The following is a 17901-nucleotide window of genomic DNA, read 5'->3' as shown; positions in this document are numbered from 1 at the left end:
GCAGGCCTCTTGACTTCAGAGGACTGCTGTCCGTCGTTTACTGCACGAACGGTAAGTTTCGAGTAATTCTAATGTCTTTAAAGTCTTTAGTAATGATGTTTCTTGTTTTGCAGGGTTCCGGCGATGGCGGATGACGGGCTGAAGTGAGTTGAAGATGGAGCCCGTGTGATGAATAGAAGCGCCTGGAAGCACGTAAGTAAGCGCTTGTTGCCTGCTTCACGATGCGCTCTAACTGTCTTTTTATTTTGCAGGTACAAGTTCGGAGCGGCTGCAGGGTGCCGGAATACCCACTGGGTTAGATGTGGAAAGGAGTAATGGCACGTGAGTATTAAAGTTCCCCAATGTCTTTAAACGCACCTTGTTTTGTCTTTCAGATGCAGAATGCAGCGCCGAAGGCCTCCGGAGCGTGCGAAGAGTTGGTAAGCTTTTGTCTTTCAGATGCCGGAATGCAGTGTAAAGACCTCCGGAGCGCACAAAGAGTAGGTAAGCCTTTGTCTTTCAGATGCCGGAATGCAGCGCGAGGCGTTGGTGACAGCCGATGGACCAGGTAAGTGAAGAGCTGTCACTGAAGACCGTAATGCTAACCTGTTCTTTCTTGTCTTTATAGGTGTTGCTGAAGACTGGATTCAGGATGGTAAGCCTTTTTCCTTAGGCCCAGGATCAGATGCAGAAGACACGATGAGCGTTCTGCTGCAGAGGATGCAGAATAACGCAAAGCAAGATGCATCCATCGGGTGTGGTTTAAATAGCCTCCTGTAGTGCTTAGGTGTCTCCTTCCACAGCCACGCCCAGGTAAGAAAAGAGTTCCTGCTTTCCAGAAGAGTTCCAGTGTTCTGAATCTAGGGAGTGGCTCCTGCCCCACCCAACAGGAAAAGTAGTTTCAAACAGAAGAGGATCAGAGGCTCAACTGGCAGGCAAGTAAGCAGCATGGTCTGCTGCAGGTAAGTCCACCCAAGCATTATGAGCCCGGCGCTTCCAGCGCTGGGACTGGGCATATTTATGAGCCTGGTGCCACTGGCGCCAGGACTGGGTCCAAAAGGTCCCAATTGGGACTGGTTGGCACTCGGAACCTGGGTTATGGATCTGCTTCCAAGGGAGTTGGGAAAACCCTGACCTTTTGGAAGCAGAGATCATGACAGTTTAATTGGTGCAGCCAGTGTGGGTCTTCTTTCTTACTGTGGAATTACATTTATTACCGAGCATTGATAGTCAATCAAACAAAAACTGCCCTCCATTGATAGCCCATTGTGGCCATATATTCTTACAGTAGTATGCCATTTTTTACTGAGCATCAAGGGTAAAGCAAACATGATACATTATATTACATGGCTAGACTGGCCTACATTAGTGCAGCCAGACTGGACATGGTTTTTTTTTACTGTGGCCTGGCATTTTCTACTGGCAAAGCCAACAAGAGTAAGTTCTTATATGGTAATGATGGCATATATTGCTGTACTCTGCACTGTGCATCGAACATTCTGCATGGACATGTGTGATCATGAACAGCATGAAAATATTTGTATACTAGTATATATTGTCAGCATCATGAAAATATGTTCGGAAATGCTCCTGTGCACTGTTGCTGGCGTGCAGCTATTTACTTTTTTCATGTTGTGATGCTGGAAATGCATCGGAGGGACAGGGCCTCCGTATCCTTGTCCTTTACTGCCTTTTTATCGTGTGTTCTGTCGTATTTTCCACGCAGGAGTTCATGTGGGACTCCTGGCGGTGCAGCTCTCTCTCTTCTGGTTTGGTGAACAGACCCGTGGGATACCCTTATGGCACCCATGGGTGGGGGTACAACCCTGTGCCCCTAGTGTATGTTTTTGGGCACCTGTGGGTGGCCCGCACAGCAGGGTATGGGCTGGTGGCAGCTCCATGCTGACTTTGACAGGTGCGCTGAGTATCCTCCATTTTGGGGATCCCCAGGCCCTGCCATTGGAATCAGTTGATTCCTGATGGAAAACAAGATGGCCCCTGTGGCCTCTTGCTTTCTATTACCTATTACCTTTTTTCCCAAAGTCCTGGGAAGCTCTGACTCTGTCCCTTCCCCCCTGACTGGCTGTTGGGTGGAAGTTCCATATATGGTGTTGTTGTGAAGTCCAGTCCAGACTGACTGGAGCCTTCCCAGTGACTGTATGTTGTGGGTACCTCCTGTGGGTGGGACCTGGGTGAATGGAGTGTGTGACCAATATGCACTTCTTGTTGTGGGTGTCTGGTTTCTGGTATGAGAGACAAAGACTGAGACAGCCCTGCCCGAAACTCACCTGAATGCAGTGTATAGTGTTGAATGGCTGGGTACTTGTCCCAATCCACATTCCTTGTTGTGAGTGTCCGAGAGGGAGTAGGATGGCCTGAATGCACTGTGTGCCTGATTGGCTGACTGACTGCATGAATGCCCTTCTGTATGATTGGCTGCTGAGAGTGACCCAGCAGTGTGGATGAGAGATAAGATAGTATATCTGGGGACCTCTCACCACTGGAAATTGTTTAGAAGCGTTCACAAGCTGTGTCTACACTTTAAGAGTAACTGGAACCGCTGATCCTCGACGCCCAGCTGGAAGACAAAGACTTGCGGTTGCATTTGCTTCGACCTGATCTGAAAGCTGCCAAACTCGTCAAGGACTGATCCGAGAGAGGACCTGGTAAGGCGCCCTCTTCCCGTGCTCCGAGGGACCATCGAGCACCGCTAACCTTCGCCGGAGCTCCCTGGAAGTCAAACCCTCGAAAGGCTGCGGACCCGAGACGGGACCACTGAGGAGAACGAAGCAAAGCACGTGGACTTCGCCGCTGTTGAAGTCCATTGCCGTCGGCCAGGGTTCACGGTTTGTGTAACCGCTGGAGGCCCATCGAAGTTGTGTTGCCCAGCCGTGGGGACCACTTGACACCGTGCCGCTGACGACCGGAGCCGCCCACTCCCTTTGCCTAAGAACATTTGAATCCAAGGACTCCCTTGTCCGCAACATCGACCGCTTTGTTCCACCGGAGAAAGTTGAGGACGACCAACGCGCCAAGGAGAATCCGCCGGTGGGTTTCCCGCCACCTGAAGGCCACAAAGACTTTGACGATTCGACGCTCTTGTTGGGCCACAGTTCTTCTGAAACTCTTTGCGGTCCTGAACAACCCATCGCCGAGGTGCCCCGCACACCTCATCCTCGCAGGACGTCGCTGATGAGCACCGCCTGGATCGACATCGGGGTCTCGGCACCCTTGAACTTCTCATTGTCGCCGTCGACAACAAGTTTACCATCTTCGACGCCTCTCGACGATCCGTGGCTCCTGCTTTAAAGGGAGTCACTCAAGAAGGATCCTTCGACGCGTCTTCGAAGAACTCTACTCCAGCAGGTACATTGGGGGGGGTAGAACCTTAATAGGAGGAAATGAGGAAATAAGGCTATTGAACAATATATGGACTGGGCTTGTGCTATATATCTTTATTTTACAGGTTGCCCAGGTGGGGGGATCCCCACACAGAACAGTGTCTATCGGTATAGGCCCGCATTCTGCCTATTGTTTCAACCATCTTACGTTCCTTCCTATCTCTATTGCTGGTTTCCTCGTTATTGATCTGTGTGACATTTTAACCGTACAGTTGATGCACTTTAATGAGATTTGATAACATGGGTGGTACCACTTTAGAATTGTATATATTTGTCATTGTTGATTTCCGAGTACAAGGTGCGTTATTGTGATCCTGTACATACCTTTGAATATTAATTATACAAATACTGTGTTTTCAGTAATACAGTGTGTGGATATTCCTTTGTGGGGGTTCGGGGACTACACTGTACTTAAGAACCAGACTGCATCACCTCCTGAGAAGCTACGCCTTGATTGCTCGTCCATTGCTACCGCTTGAGAATCTTGGCTGGGGTCCTCTGTGCCTCTCCTCTACCATATAGGGAGCGGAAGTACAGGCACCCCCCACCAGTATCTTCACACATGTACTACCAAACAAAGCCGATTGCAAATTTTGTGGCTTTTTACCCAATTGTTCTTAGAAAGTGTGCTAGAAAATGTGAACTCATTTTTTAAATGTTTTCAGGTTAGAACATCCCGGTTCCCGCTTGGGTGCTCCAGCCTTCCTCGTTGCGATCAGTCATTCATGCATATTTAAGTTGGGAAATGACACCCCTTCATTTTAAAAAGTTGTCCTGCCAACTCTGTCACCTTGTACATGAACACTGCAGTGCTTATCTGTGCACCTTGTATTGAGCACATACATGGCCCCCAAGAAACCTCACTGCGTGAAACTGTGTCCTTCACTTTTAATACGTTGTGTCATAGTCACGTGTGCTATAGTACTGTTTGAACGTGAAGAAAGTCTTTTACCACCACAGATACGACTGGCACCTTCAATCCTGCACTTCAGGATCGATCTAACGACCTTCAAAGCCAAACGCTCATCACTCCACTCAGCTCTTCTTCTCCCCCTCCAGAGCTTAACTCCTGCCCATCCCAGCTCCTCTGCTGCACCTGCACCCTACTAGTTTCCCCAGCAAATGTCCTCTATGTATAGCACTCTGTTACTCCCAGTTAGGCCTGTGCTTTACAAATCGCATTCATAAATAGGGAAATACAGTAAGGATGCAATACACGCACAGGGCTATCACTATTTCTATGTTAATTCCAGCAATGGAGCTGTGACCGCTTATTAATATTTTCTACTTCGCACTTACTACCGGCTCTCAAAAACGATTTTCCATAATACCGGGTGTTCACTGTCACTGGGAGATAAAGTCAATTCATTTTAAGGAGGGTAAAAAATAAACTCTGAAATGTGTTGTTTATGCATTTGGCAGCAGGGTATCTGTTGGCACGCATCCATTGAGCCTTTCGGGAGCAGCGCCTTTTCATCACTTGCTTTGCAATCATAAACTTGTAAAAGAATGAATAGCCTTGCACTCAGTAATGTAAATGTGGGTTGGTATTGCAGTAAACACCACAACAGAGGTTAAAAAAAACGAACACGTCGCCGTTTTAATTTCTGGCACTACAGTCAGCAGTTCACTGATCTCCCTAATATCGCAAACAATAACCTTCCGCATTGATCTTGATGATATAAATGTAGGCATAATGAAATATTTCAGAATGCAGTGCACACAGATTTTAGGGAAGGGCTTGCCAGGGTGTATTAAACGTTATAGGATACAATGTACAAGTCAGCAAATAATAACACAAATCGTCCGGAAGCTCATCTCAGTTGCAGGGCGCTCTGATCTTCAATTCTCAAAAGCAATTGCAGAACTATGCACAATCCACGCTATTCATGAGCCCAGTTCACAGTCATCAACATTAAATACTCTTAATATAATACCAAAGCAAACATAAAACCAATACGCTTTCTCTGAGTTAATATCTTTGTAATATAAAGATGCTTGCAATAGCCGTATACATGAGAAAATGACATCACTACCAAATGTAATACATTGTTACAGTAGTTTGCTGATGCTACAGCTCCAGCTGCCACAGCCACGCAACTCCAAGCGCCTTTGCCCGCACAGGGCAGAATTCCAACTGCCAATAGAGCATTTATTTAAAGGTATGTCCATCTTTTCGCATTCCACTCTTCTGAAATGTCTCTGGCAAGTCACAGGCATTAGCTGTAATCCCCTGAAGTGGCTTGCTCGCATGGAACCTAATACACAAATAAATGGAACGTGATAAATAAATAAATAAATAAATAAATAAATAAATAAATAAATAGAATATTTAGGGAGGTATGGTTATTTAGTCCGCTACTGGAATCGGATGCAGGCGAGTTGTCATCTATCTGCATATTACCATTATCTTGTAATCTGCAAAAGTGGTTTTAAACATATTTCATATTGTATCAATATATTGCAAGCAGCAAATGGTGATTTTTTGGTTTTTGTCCATTTTAATAGAGCGTATGGGCCCGATTCATGGAATTATTTGCGTGTTAAATAGGGTACTTGCGTGCGCAACTGTGTGCAAATTTGGCTTCACAGATTCATGGAATCGAATGCACAGTACTTTCCCAGGTCTTGCGTGGAGTTTGCGCTGGCTCAGCACATCTGTGCGAGCCGTCAAAGGCCTTGCATGAGTTCCAAACAGAGCATTAATGTGGCTTGCGCAAAGGGCTAGGAAGGGGGGGGGGCATCAAAAATGGCGAAGAACATGCAAATAAGTGGGCATTCTGAGGGTAGGCCTGCAGGCAGTCCTTCGCCTGACCACAATTGTACGGCACGCTACGTATTCATGGATTCGATCGTGCAACCTCTCGGCAGGGAAATGGCCACGCAAGTCCTTCATACGATCGGCCACCCGAAGGCGGGCGTAAGTACACTTGCACGTAGGATTTGCAGCAGAGAGGTGGTGTTGCATGTTAGATTTCAAGGTGCGTGTACTCAACCGGGATTCCGATGTAACTTAGGGGTGTGTTTAAGCAGTGTAGCGGGGTGCAGGAACAGTTTACGGAGGTTCGCACACAGATTTTCCGAGTTTACCCTCAGCTATGATTTTTCATACGCAGGTGGTCGGGGTGCCGGGAACAGTTACGGGGGACCCCGAGCAAGGTCCCTGAGATGCAGGTCTGCTTGCAGGGGACTCAATGTACTGTTTAAAGGGTGCGTGTATTCGTGCCCATGGGAGCGCGCAAAGTTAGCTGATCTGACTGTTCATGCTCTGCGTGTGGGAGTAATGGGGGCGTTCCGGCTCCGACTTGCGATTGCGGTTACTTTGTGTGTACAATTCCATGAATACGCAGGGTGCACATTTTTTATTCTGCACACAGGCTCACGCAGTGTCATTCTCGGCGCATGCGCTTACAGAATTTCTGCCTACATTTCCATGAATCGGGCATGAACCCACAGAGGCCCTTTTAATCAGTAAAACGTCATACAAGGATGGGGATGCAGAACAACTCTTACACCAAATAATAAGACCGACTCAGGAAGTTGTCAAAATGTCTCCTCCAACTGTTTTATTTTCAATTGTCTAAAACAGGGTGTTACAATGGACATCAACGGACGTTCGATCATGCGCTCAATCATTTTGCATAAAACACATACTTAAGTACTAAAAATGTATAATACATGACATCATACTACACGGCAAACTAAGAAAAGCTATGGGGGATTGTGATTGGCTCGAGAGGAACATCTAAGTATACTTTCTTTAAGGAATTGGGTTGTGATTGGGTCTCTATAGCCACGTGAACAATTTATGCCCATCCCTAGTGCAAGCCATCTTCATTAGTTACTGGATACACGTTACATGATTGGCTATCAAACTATAAGGCTCTTCTTTACATAGCCCTCTACTACTGGTTGGCACGATTATAACCTTCTGGAACATTCGGCTCACTAGCAGCATGTAAGCTGGTACCCCTGTTGCCAGCGGGTGGACTTGACCGTGTCGCCCCACACAATTAGCCCAACGTCTCTCATTGCTCATGCCTTCTGCCATTCAGATTGTCTTCAAGCAAAGTATCTCTGCTCCTGAGAATAAAAGGGTGTATAGGCACACTGTTATCGCAGTTCTGGTCTTTACGCCCAACTCCTATTTCCATCCTGGAATCACGTGACAGGAAACCGTATTTCTGGCCATTTTGTCACATTTAATTGTCTTGAATTAATAAACTTGGCACTCTCATGGTGTTCTTTCTTGCACCTTAACAAGGGCTGATTCAGCTTCTCACGTTCACTGTTCTTCAAGGATAGATAACCAGTTATTGGCCATTCCGTCCTTTGACACCAGGCCAGACAGCTATTCCAGGCCTTTCCTCGATCTTCAGCAGTTTTCTTACTGCGACACAGCCCGCTGATCCATCTTTCTTCATGGGTTTGAGCTTGCTAAATATGTGACACTGATGTGCAGAATTCTATATAATGGTGGGACCACCTGCAGTCCATTCACTACATATAGCCAGCCTTTATGATCACTTAGTCTACTTGCGTTACTGCATCTGTACAGTCATAAAACGGCTTGCATTTTCTACAGTGCTCTTCACACGTGTAATCTTCATTCCGCATATGAAAGTTTGTGTGATTCTTTACTTCTTCATCAGATTCCATAAGGTCGGTGCATCTTATTCTTTAACCATTCTTCTCAATGTGCCATGCTAATTTCTTGTGACGTCACCAGCCTCTTTTCCCCTCATCTTCATATTCCTTCGGGGATCTCCTCCAACAGGTTATCATCTCTACGAAGGTACATCACATAGGGATTTCTTAATGGATTCCTTTTCTCAAAGACTTTCAGTGTAGCAGGCAAAATCACTGGTGTCGTGCATGTTGCAATTTCCTGGTTTCTAACATATAGGCAAGATGGGGGTGGGACTTCATGGAGAGGCATTCAGCTGCTCATCTACAGGCCCTATATGTATTCTTCATTTGAACAGATACCTTCCATTAGCATGAGTATGGGTGCAAGTATTTAAGGGACTGACAGTGTGACCCTGTCTTCTAAGGAATACAGCACTGATTACATAAAAATAATATAGAAAGTCACTGAGACCTTATATAGCAACTCACCAGTGTGCTTGACTTTTCTATTTGATCCCAAAACTCTTCTGTGACTTTCAATATTATTATAACCTATTAGTATTGTTTACTTCATCACATGTATAATGTACAGTCAGGGAAGCATTATGTGTACATTTCAAGTTATTACCATTGGAGATTTGCCCCATTGTAAAATGTATGCAAAGTTCAGAGGCAAGCTGCATGTTGTGGCAGGTAACATTAATATTCATTTGATGCGCTTCAAAGGAAAAGAAAGGACTTGGGAATCTAGATGAGGTCCCCACTCGTTAAAGATGCATTTTGATAATCCAACATCAAAACAAAATAATTCTTCTAATCTGCTCATGAATTGACAAAATGCTAACCATGTGCTCACTTTAAAAGCATGTGCCCTCAAGAAAGAGATGGCTCGCTGGACGTGCATGGCAAATAGACAGCACAACGGAAGAGTTTGCAAAGCATACAATAACAGTTGTCAGTTAAATAACATAAAAAGTCCAATACTTAAGAATGATCAACGTGAGTAGAAGACACTGGAATCACAAAACGAAGGTGAAGGAGAACCATTTAGGAGATCCTAGCCCAGTTCTGGTTTTAATTTTGTTTCCTGGGAATTGTAGTCCAGGATTCATAATGGGGAAATCCGGGACTGCAATTCAGAGAATGCACCATTAAAACCAGGCCTGAATTAGAATCTTTCGAATGACCTGGGACATTTTGGAATGCATGATAACTTGATTAGGTTTATGGGTTTAGATAGGGAACATTAACAAAGATTCAGGTAAATGTGAGTGAGTCGCCTGCACTGAAGAAATTGCTCTTCGAAAGTGGGGTTGATTCTGCGTTTCATTTTGTTAATCCACCAACAATTTTGTAAATCACTATTTCTATTTTTTGCAGTGAGTGTAGTATGTTTCCTGGAAAGGCGGGCGTGCTGGTTTGCTGCATGTAAGATAAAGAGTGGGAATCAAGAATCAGATGAGAGGAAGTTATCGACCTATGCATAGTTTACTTGATGACGCAATTACAGTTGCAATTGAAGAACATTTGAATTGAAGTGGAAATCCCAGCGTAACTATGCACCCCTGAAAAGATGAAAGATGCCTATTTCGGAACATGTTTGTGTGTGTGTGCGCACGTGTGTGCGTGTGTCAGGCAGGAGAGTTCAGCTCAAGAGCTGCATACAAGAATATAGATCACATGTTGATCATGAATATTCAGATTGCAGAATTTGAGGATATCTTGCAGGGTTGCAGGGCACTTTCATAGTTTTACAACCACTGGTGGCTGATGATATTTTCACTGATGAGCACAAGCCACCTGCATTGCAACGAAGTTACCAAGAGACCTATGGGGTTCAGGCAGAGTCTCTTCCACTGGAGACATGCTTTAATATAATGGTTTAAAATGGTCCATTTTATAGCAGTTGTTGTGACAAATGTGGTCAAAAGCCATTCGATGTACAATCAGTTGTTTCTGGTAAAACATGAAAAACATAGTTAACCAGTTGCCAACAGTGCACAGAAGCATTCTCCAAAGCTTCTGTGTAATGCCTTTGCTCACAAAATATGGCAGCATTGTTACTTCAAAGAACACTCTACGATGGCTGTGCCCACAACATACAGCAATGTTCTGCTAGTGCAGCAAAATATGTACATGTTGACCGTGCCAATACAGCTCAGTATTGCCACTGTAAAAACACACTAAGGTTGGCTGTGACCAGTAATGTAACTATTGCCACTGCAAAAACACTTTCCTGCTGGTTGTGTCTGTCAAAGATAGTTTTTTTCCATAGTGGCAGTACATTCCTGCTGACTATGCCAATATATGCCAGTATTGCCACTGTTAAAAGTCATTGTCATACTGTCTGTGCATTGCCACTGTAAGAACACAGCATTCTAATTTGTGACATATGTTGCCAGTTTTTTACTGTAAAAGCAAAAGCAGATTGCTGTGCCCAATCATGCCATAATGCCACTGCAATAACACATTTCCATGTTCACTGTGACAAGATATGCAATAGTATCACTTTAAGAAAACATTCCTATTTTACTGCCAAACATTGCTATATTTCCCCTGTAAAAAAATGCATTATCCTTCTTGCTGTACGAATACAAGGTAGCATTGCCCTGGAACACTTTCTCTTTTCTGCCTTTACTCCAACGCATACGTAAATGCAACTTTGGATGACGCCGCTGCTCCACTCCTTGAAACGCATTCTCTGCTGCGCTTAAAAAAAGCTGTCAGTGGAAATCTACTGCCCCCACTGACGCTGATAATCTGTCCTCTTGTCATTTTATGTTCGATGCTGTCAATTTCTCTGCTAAACAAAAATACTACTCTGATCTTGTTGACTCATAATCTTCTCATACTCGTCAGTTCTTTCAAAGCTTTGTCTCATATTCTCTCCCTTGCATTTCCTGATCCTGCCCTTACCTCTACACTCTCATCTGCTGACCTGACATAATACTGTTTCTCTAAGGTGACCTATGAGTACTACTCTGCCATCACCCCTAACCCCTCTGTTATTTTTCATTCTCCTGTATCCTCTTTTCTTTCTCAATCCGATGCACCCTCAATATTGTCTAAGATTTATTATACCTCAGCTCCCTCTGATACGCTTCCCTCCTCTTTTATTCTTAAAGTCGACCCTCGTCTTCCCTTCCTCACTTCTTTTTTACTATCTCTCTTCAGTCTTCTTTATCCTTTAAACACGCTATAAACCTTCACATTCTTAAAGAAATCTTTCCCAGACCCTTCTCTTCCTACCACCTTTCAACTTATTTCTCTTCCGCCCTCTGGCTACAAGCTTTTGTAGCATGCAGTTTATTTACAAATCTCTCTTAACATTACTTCTAACTCTCATCCTCTTTCAATCTATTTTGGATATTTATAAGGTGCAGATACAACAGAACAGTGTTTCAAGGCGCCACAAGGCAAAAAGGAAGGGAACAAGAGAGAAAACTAGAAGCTGTCCTACTAGGCCTTGTGACATTCAGAACGTGCAAGTGATGTGAAGGGGGGGGGGGGTTGGGATAAGTGCTGGAGGTGTTCCCCTGGGAGGGCAGTGCCAGATGTGCATTTGGGGGTGGTACACTGGTAAATGCAAGGGTGGAGAGGTCCCAAGAAGAGGGGGGGAGGTCTGTCGCCCGGCAGACAAGTGCAAGGGTGAGGATGATCCAAGGTGGCAAATGTCTGCCGCCCGGTAGTCAGGTGTGGGCCCAGCAAGCAGTGCAGGGAGTGGTGCTGGCGGTGACTGGGCAGATGACCTGGACCCTGTTGGGTGCAGCAGGAGACGGGTTGCCTGTCTCAGTGGCAGTGGGGTGGATTAAAAAGAGAGGGAGAGAGGGAAGGAGGTGGAGAAAGGAAAGGTATTGAGTTGTTTTTTTGGAACTTGAGGTGGACCGGTTCAAGATGGAGAGAGGGAGGGAGGCTGTTCTAGAGGTGGGAGCTAGCTGAGGTGTCATGATGCCTGCCCCCGGAAGACCAGACCAGGCCCAGCAGCCCCGGAAGCAGGCATCATGCCACTTGGAGCATGCCCAAAAGCCCCAGTTAGGGGCTGTTTGGGTGCAGTCCTGGGCCTATGGCGCCAAGCTCATAAAGATAAAGTCAGTCCTGGCGCCATGGGCGCCAGGCTCATTATTGATAACTTACCTGAAGCAGACCATGCTGCATACTCACCTGAGGCAGACCATGCTGCATGAAGACTCAAGCCAAATGAGGCTTAGGAGGGACTATTTTACTGAAGGGACTATTTTGTTACTTGGGTGGGGCTGTGGAAGAATACTTACCTGGATCTTCTTCCAAGGCTATTTAAACCACGCCCGGACAGCCACACGTGCTTCGCGTTATTCTGCTTGCTGCAGCATAACGCTCACCGTGTTTTCAGCAGCTCCAGTCTTCAGCCACGCCCGCTTCAGTCCTGGGACTCCTGAAACAAGAAGAAAAGAAGGATAAAGGTTAGAACTGGAGTTTTAACTTTAATCCTTACCTGAATCCTGATCCATTTCGCCACGGAACTGAAAGACAGAAGTCTTTGAAGCATCGCTTCGCATTCCTATGGCGCCGCGCAGAACTCACCTGCTTGGCGGTACTTCAGCATTCCATCATGCTCTCTCCATCTCGCGGCCGCCCTCCGACACCTAAGGAGACAAAGACAGCAAGGTGAGCAAGGGGACCCTCTAAGGCTATACAAGCTACCGCCAAGGACTTACCTGATTTACCACGGGAGGTACTCACCTCATCTCGGGTCAGCGCAGTCAACTCTGCTTCATCGCCGTACCCCGGCCCCTAAGGGGAAAACCACAATAGACTTACCTGAATCTTACCAATTGCCATTTGGAAATCTTCAAGTGGATTAATCGACAACCTGCAAGGAATCGAACAGAGTGAAGATCAGACATTTGAACTCTTATGAACAATTGGACTTTAGAGTTAATACTGGAACTCACCAATTCCTCTACGCCAGTGAAATAACTGGTCATCAACGCGCCCCTGCGGTCGACGCAGGATGGAGCGCTCATCCTTCCCAACCATCAGGTGTGACTAAGGAGGGGACATCAAGAGTGATCTGTGGGAAGACAACGGGAGTGGGGAAGGTGGGTTGACACTCAATTCCACGGGTGGTTAATTCCTCTTCTCCTTTGCAGAAGAATATTCTTGCGAGCCAGACAAACTAGGCTGAGCGGGCCAGTCCAGTCAGTCATCTCAGCGCTACACGTCACGCTGGTGGAAACAACAGCAGGCCAGTTCCGGTCGACGCCCCCGTGGGAACCAGGTGAGCGTAACAGAACGCGAAGCCTACCCACAAATACCCACCTGGGCGTCATGGAGAACTCGGAAACTGATCAGTTGGCCCAATTATTAGGGGAATTAAGGGCCGAAGTGCATTCCGTCCGCCAAGAAACCAATGCCCTCAGGAGGGAACTGATAGTGTCAAAAGAACGAACTGATGAGTTGGCCAGACAACTATTACAGAGCCAGGCTGGACAAACACCTCTACCAGGACTTGGGGCAAGTCCAGCTCTTGTACCATCGAGTAACCCGGTGCAGATAAATTTACCTGGAGCCGTTCCTTTGGCTCCGCCTGAACGCTTTGCCGGAGACCCAAAAGGGTTTGCAACATTCATGAATCAATGCTGCTTGCACGTTTTATGTAGACCTGGAGCCTTCCCAAACGATCAGGCCAAGGTAGCCTTTGTACTGTCATATCTCAGCGGCAGTGCGGCGGATTGGTCCATTCCACTAGTTAACCAGGATGACCCGATTCTTCGAGATTTCCAGGGTTTTCGAACAAGCATGGAAAGACTATTCGCCCGACACTCCCGAGGACAGGCTTTGGACAACGAACTTTTATCCCTACGTCAAGGTAACCAGGATCTTTTATCTTACATTGCAACTTTCAATAGATTAGTAGTGGAAACCGAATGGCCTGAAGCCAAGCGAATCACATTATTCCATCGAGGACTTCGGGGAGAACTCAAAGATGTTTTGGCCCAAATCGTGAACCCGCCTCAAGACTGTGCTGAATATATAGATCTAGTGGTCCAGCTCGATCACAACTTCAAACCAGGAAGGCTGACCGAACCAAGTTTGAGAACAGGGTGTTGGTTAAAACCCACGTAAGCTCCAAGGAAGTAGATGTCTCAGAACCTATGCAAATCAGGGGGGTTAAAGGACCCTTAACCCAGAAGGAAAGAGATAGAAGACGGCAACTGCAATTATGTTTATATTGCGGAACTGCTGGTCATTTGCTTCGGAACTGCCCTATAAAAACACCCAAGAAAGTTATAGGAGCAGCAGACGAAAACCATGTGAAATCTGACTCGGGAAACGACCACGCCCGGCAAGCGTAGAGGTCCACTTGCTGAGCTTAAAGAAGGACACTCTGACCTCGCATTTCACCATACCCATGGTCCTTGTAGATCCCGAGCAGCCATCACGCATGCACGCGGTAAAGGCGTACGTAGACAGTGGAGCCATAGGAAATTACTTGGACTGGGAATTGGCTACCAGGATGAACCTATCTCTCACCCGCAAGACCACGGCCGATGTTGTCACCACTGTAGATGGAACGGAAATTGCCTCTGGACCCGTAACTCATTCCACTGCGGAGATGACATTGCTGAGTCAAGATGGGCATCGAGAGGCTATGATGTTTGACTTAATCAAGGCCCCACAGTTTCAGCTGATACTGGGGATACCTTGGTTGGAAAAACATAATCCCTGTATTGATTGGCGAGAGAAGAGACTAACCTTCCCAGAATGTGCTCACACCTGCTACCCAAGGAAAACTCAAAACTCAGTCCTGGCCCCAGTAATTCCAGTAGCCATACAATTACCTGTTGAATACCAAGACTTTCAGGATGTCTTCCAAAAGGAAGAGGCAAACACCTTACCACCTCACAGATCGTATGATTGTCAAATAGATCTTGTGCCTGGAGCACAACCACCTTGCAGCAGAATCTATGCCCTTGCGGAACCCAAAAATCTCCATTTGCGCCAGTACCTAGACCAGTACCTTGCTAATGGCTTCATTCGCCCGTCCAAGTCCCCTGCATCTTCAGCTTTGTTCTTCGTACCGAAAAAGGAAGGCGACCTTAGAACATGTATAGACTACCGCGCACTGAATCAGATAACCATCAAGAATCGATACCCACTGCCTTTGATCCCAGAACTACTAGACTAGGTGAAGGCGCTTGTATATACACGAAACTAGACCTTCGGGGGGCATATCATCTGGTACGTGTCAAAGAGGGTGACGAATGGAAGACTGCTTTTCGCACCAAGTACGGACTATTTGAGTACCAGGTGATGCCCTTCGGACTATGTAATGCACCAGCAGCCTTCCAGTTCTTCATGAACGATGTCCTCCGAGAGCTTATCGACGTTTGTGTGGTCGTTTACATCGACGACATCTTAGTATACTCTTTATCAGAATCTGAGCATGTAAAACACGTCCGAGCAGTCCTAGAGATGTTACGCCAGCATAAATTATATGCTAAACTGGAAAAGTGCATCTTCCACACTACGGAAGTGGAATTCCTTGGATTTATTCTGACCCCGAGAGGAATCCGGATGGATACACGAAAAGTGGATGCCATTCTTAATTGGCCTTCGCCAAGTTCAATCAAAGGAGTTCAAAGCATGCTTGGCTTTGCCAATTTCTACCGCAGGTTTATCCCGGACTTCTCGCACATTGTACATCCCATTACAACGCTATTGCGAAAAAACAAACGCTTTGTGTGGACAGAGGAAGCCGAGAATGCCTTCCAAGAGTTAAAAGCTAAATTCACATCTGCTCCCATATTAAGACACCCGCGCCCCGAGCTTCCCTACATAGTGGAAACAGATGCATCCAGTTCAGCCATGGGAGCAGTCCTTTCCCAAAAGGATCCCGTAACTAACCAGCTTCACCCAGTGGCGTTTTGGTCAAGAACATTTTCAGCCCCTGAATTAAACTATGCCATAACCGACAAGGAGCTGCTGGCCATGAAGTCCGCCTTCAAGGCTTGGCGGCACTATCTACTGGGTGCCAGACATACCATCACGGTCATCATCGATCACCGCAACTTACAATACCTAAAGACAGCCAAAGCCCAATCTTCGCGCCAACTCCGTTGGGCATTGTTCTTCTCCGAGTTTGATTTTGTAATAACCTATCGACCAGGTTGTAAGAATGGTAAAGCAGACGCCTTGTCCCGGATTGGAATGGGAGAAGCAGAAATAACTTTAGAACCCGTATCCATAATTCCGGAACAGAGAATCCTTGGCCTGACATCCATACAGACACTGGAGGACATTCAAAACAAGATCCACCAACTCTTTGATTCCGTTGCCCTACAGGACTGGGCAAAGAAAGGTCCAGAGTACTCTGTCATCGATGATTTACCTTATTACCAAGGCCGGCTATTTTTACCGCAAAAAGAACTACAGGAACTTGTCATTTCCCATTACCATGACACCTTAATAGAAGGGCATCCGGGTATTGCAAAAACAAAAGCTAAAATTAGGAAGCAATTTTGGTGGCCCACCTGGCGAAAGGATGTCAAGTAATTTGTCATGTCTTGTGGCATTTGCGCACAAAATAAAGGGCAAAAGAAAAAACCTGCTGATTTATTGCAACCATTAGGCATACCACCTACCCCTTGGCATACCTTGTCATTAGACTTTATCACGGATTTACCCCCGTACCAAGGTTACAATACCATTCTAGTTATTGTAGATCTTTTTTCTAAAATGGCCCACTTCATTCCTTTAAAAGGGATACCTTCAGCTTCAATCCTGGCCAAGGAATTCCTTGAAAATGTTGTCCGCCTGCATGGCTTTCCTTCAGTGTTAATTTCAGATCGGGGCAGTCAATTCATTTCACATTTTTGGAGGAAATGCTGCCAACTGGCACAAATTGATGTTAGGCTTTCGACCAGTCACCACCCTCAGACCGACGGTCAAACGGAGAGGACCAACCAGACTCTTGAACAGTACCTCCGTTGTATGCTACATCAGTCTGAGGGGAATTGGAAAGACATTCTGTGGATCGCAGAGTATGCGTACAATAATTCCGTACACTCAGGAACTGGACAAAGTCCTTTTTTTTACCATTTATGGGCACCATCCTCGAACCTCGGATTTGGACTCACCCCAGCATTTAGAGATGCCCGCAGTGGACCATCTCCACGCTGTTATTACACAAGCCTTTGAAGAAGCAACCATCCATTTGCAAAAGGCTAAGGAAAAATACAAAAAGGATGCGGATCAGCACAGAAGTGAAGCTCCTAAATACCAAATAGGGGACCAAGTATGGTTAGCCACTAAGCACTTACCACTCAAGGGGACTCGGACCTTTAACCCCAGGTATTTGGGACCTTTTTCTGTCAAGGCAATTATTAACCCAGTGGCCGTCAAGTTGGACCTACCTGCTCATATGCAAATCCATCCAGTCTTCCACGTGTCTCTTTTGAAGCCAGTGCAACCAGGAAGTAGGCTAACCACTCCACCTGAACCTATCCTCATAGACGGGGAGCCCGAGTTCGAAGTCAAGAATATTTTGGACTCAAAAAGAGTGAGATCAAAACTCTTTTACCTAATTGTCTGGAAAGGTTATGGTCCGCAGCAAAGGTCTTGGGAACCTAGTGACCACGTGCATGCACCTCGTTTAGTGAAGAGGTTCCATCGGGAATTTCCAGACAAACCACGGCCAAGGGGGAGAACGACCTTAGGAGGGGCCTTGAGGGGGAGTGCTGTCATGATGCCTGCCCCCGGAAGACCAGACCAGGCCCAGCAGCCCCGGAAGCAGGCATCATGCCACTTGGAGCATGCCCAAAAGCCCCAGTTAGGGGATGTTTGGGTGCAGTCCTGGCGCCTATGGCGCCAGGCTCATAAAGATAGAGTTAGTCCTGGCGCCATGGGCGCC

This window comes from Ambystoma mexicanum, chromosome 12, assembly GCF_040938575.1.
Source record: "Ambystoma mexicanum isolate Mex_15411 chromosome 12, UKY_AmexF1_1, whole genome shotgun sequence".
Lineage (NCBI taxonomy): Eukaryota > Metazoa > Chordata > Amphibia > Caudata > Ambystomatidae > Ambystoma > Ambystoma mexicanum.
The sequence above is the reverse complement of the archived record's forward strand: the minus strand, read 5'-3'. Positions refer to the sequence as shown.